Consider the following 3281-nt stretch of genomic DNA (forward strand, 5'->3'; position numbering starts at 1 on the left):
TTTTCAAATTTTGGCAACTAATGCAATTAAAAGGCACACACACATATCTCCTGGCCTCTAATTTGCAAATTCTATTCAGTCCTCCCCTCCCCTAACATTTGTTCAAGTAGATTCCAAGAACCCATTAATGAGCTTAACCTATTTTTTTCTCCAAAGCTCCAAAAACATGACAAAGAAGAGGAGGACTCCCCAGGCTCTTGGAGATCAGAGGAAGAAATGGCGGTAGAAGCTGCAACGCTGAGGGTCTACTTTCAGTGACAGGTAAAAACTGTGTGCTTCATCTTCACCAAGACCCTCACGTGGGCCGTGGGAAAGGGGCTTCCTACTGAAAGTGGAGATGCAAAAACCAAAAAGCTGGAACGGAGAAAACCCCAGTGCTTGAGGGATTTATTCCCAACCTCCCTGTCCCCTCTTCCTCCCAGTCTCTCCACTTCCTTCCACTCCAGCTCCTCTCTCTTCTAGATGCTCCCCTCCAACCCCATCATCTCCACACAGCAGATAGTCTGTAATTAAAACCTAATTGTTTAAAAGGTCAAAGCCCTTTGAGGGTGTTACTTTGCCCTGAGGCTCAAGCCCCAGATTCTTTGTCCGTCTGCAAGACTCTGAGAACCAGCCTTTCTACCTGCCTTCATTTAAGCCACACCCAGGCCTACTCCTTTCTCCCTGGGAATCTTCTCCCCAGTTACTATTTGGTAAATTGCCCTTGGTGTTTCCCTTTAGCTTTGGCTGCTGGGAAGCTCAGGCCAGAGAGAAAGGTCAGGACTTGATAGAATTTTCTCTCCGCATTAATGATGTTTAACTGTTGGGAGATCTTAGGTTGAAGAATCTGGTAGAAAGACAGCTTTAGCCAATCTCCTCTTCAAAATGCGCCTACACACAGGATTTTATGCAGCATCAAGGGGCTCATGAATCTTCTGAAATCTGTTCATAAATAGGGTTGTGAGACATATCTAAACTAAAAAAAAAAATTGTAGTTTATCTGAAATTCAAATTTAACTGGCATCCTCTCTTTTATCTGGCAACTCTGTTAATAAAATTCCTTAGGGATTATGAACCCCAGGTAAAGATCATCTCCTTTAAATAGTTTCTTTTTCCTTTTTAGAATTAGATCACTCTAAACTAAAATTAGGCAATTTTTCATGTGGCCTGTGAATAACTGTGTTCGTGTTATAAGTAAGTTGCTGAAGTACATCAGCAATAAATTAAAAATGAAATTAGTGAACAAATACTAGTAGCAACTGAGTTATGTAAAATAGTATCAACCACTTAGTGATTATGATTTTTAGCTAGAAAAATACATTATATTCTGATTTTACTTAGAAATACATCTTTACTAGACAGTTTAAAATATATGTGCATTTCTTGGCCTTTCTCTCCTCAACCCCTTTTTAAAGTACTGTAATTAAACACCCAGAGTACCTCTTCTCCACTGTTGCTCAGTATGGTTCTGTGCTCAGGCCCTTACATGCTAGACGCTTATTTTATTCTACCATGTCATTGGTTTGTCAGCTCTGCCCTCAATAGCCTGAAGGGCTACAGCCTGGTGAAGCAGAAGCTGTCTTTCATATTTTATTTTTAACCTTTTCAACAGTTCACCTTTTTTTTTTTTTTTATTTAGGATCAAGTTAGTTTACTTAAGAATATAGGCCTATGGGCATGACTGCAAACCTCTTTCTATTTCTCTTCCGTGTGTCATTTTGGAGTGCCCTGTTCGAATGGGGTCACAATTCTTCAGATTTCCTAGGCTGAATTTCTTCTCTGGGTTTCCTATGCAATGGGTAGTTTTAGGTAGAGGCACAAAAAGCTCTAGGCTTTTTCTTAGGCTTGCTGAATTGTAGGATTCTGTCGTAGCATGCATTTTCCGACACTTTAAGAAGATCTAAACTTATTACCCAAGTTTCCTGTATGCTTTGCTTTGTCAGTTTTTGCTTCTGTCTTGCCTTGAGGGCTGACATCTCCTGTCTTCCAGGTAAATCCACTTGCCAGGAAGATAGTCACCCTACGTTGTTACACAAACTATTGCCACAGTGCCTGTGCGTTTTCTAATTAACTAAGATTCATACTTCTCTAAGGGTTTTTGTTTACAGACCAAACAAATCACCTTCAGTCTTCCCGGCAGTCAGATGTGGGAATTGAAACTAGGAGGGGTAAAATAGATTACCCTGTATCATCCAACTAGTAACTTAGAGGCAAGGGACTAAATACACTTCCCTTTAGGGACAAAGGGGAAAGGTAACATTCTCTTTTTTTTAGGAAACTTGATCATTGGGTTGATCCACCTGGTTCTTTGACACCCACCCCCTTCCCTTTTCAAAATGCACCTACACACTGAATTTTTATACAATGTTAAAGCAGTTCAAGGAACTTCTGAAATTTGTTAATAAATAGGGCAATCATGCAATATTTGGATACACCTAGACTTAGAAAATTATTCATTGTTCATCTGAAATTCAGATAAACTTGGCCTCTGCCGGCTTTCTTGACTATACCCTTAGCAGCAAGTCAGTCTGAGGCAGAGCAAGCTTAAGGACTTTGGTGATACTCACCGTGCAAGACTGCACAATTCTCAGCATGCACAGAGGCAGGCATGATGGGGTTCAGCCCTGGAATTGGTAATAGCCAACACTTACCGAGAATTTACGAGATGCACATTCTATTATTATCCTGTCTCGCAGGTGATAAGAAAACTGAGACTCAGTGATGTTAGGTGTTACTCTAAGGTAAATGGTTAATAAGTGATGAAGCTCAGGTTTGAACCCAGGCCATCCTCCTCGTCTTTGTACTGCCCACCATACTGAAAGAACTCACTTCTCCAGCCAGGTCCTTCTCCCTGTCCCAGCTCCCCTTACACCATCCAAATATTCTTTTTGGCCTCTCTAGTTCTGCTGTGAGGACCTCTGTCTCATCCCCTGCTGGACGTCCTTGCCACCTTGCTATTGCTACCCTCTCCAGCAACTACATCCCTGGTCACACTGCAGCCAGGTAGCAGCAACCAAAATGGGTCCCGGCTTTCAATAACTGACTTCACTGTACTTGCAAGGTTTTCCAGACCCTGCTGATTCCTGCCCAGGCTACTCTTCCCTCTTTTCTCTACCATCTGACCACAGCCTAAGTAATATAACCTCAAGTGAATACATGTCTCCCAAATTTCATTCATTCCCATTTTCTCATGATTTTTATCTTTGTGTACCACCTAGGGCATTGTTTACTTATTCACTTGATTACTTTTAAAATTTCAGTACTTTTGGGGCCGGCCTGGTGGCACACTGCTACAGTGCGCC

At 41.7% G+C, this 3281-nt stretch overlaps 1 long non-coding RNA gene across 1 annotated transcript in view; it reads left to right on the plus strand.

The window, feature by feature from the left end:
- The first annotated feature begins 161 nt into the window (after positions 1 to 161).
- The window catches only part of LOC103598972, a 32142-nt gene continuing 29022 nt past the window's right edge, over positions 162 to 3281 (plus strand). The window contains exon 1 of the long non-coding RNA XR_551252.1: positions 162 to 261. This is a non-coding gene — a long non-coding RNA (uncharacterized LOC103598972). The remainder of the gene's footprint in view (positions 262 to 3281) is intronic.

Source organism: Galeopterus variegatus, unplaced genomic scaffold (assembly GCF_000696425.1).
Source record: "Galeopterus variegatus unplaced genomic scaffold, G_variegatus-3.0.2 Scaffold2810, whole genome shotgun sequence".
Taxonomy (NCBI): Eukaryota; Metazoa; Chordata; class Mammalia; order Dermoptera; family Cynocephalidae; genus Galeopterus; species Galeopterus variegatus.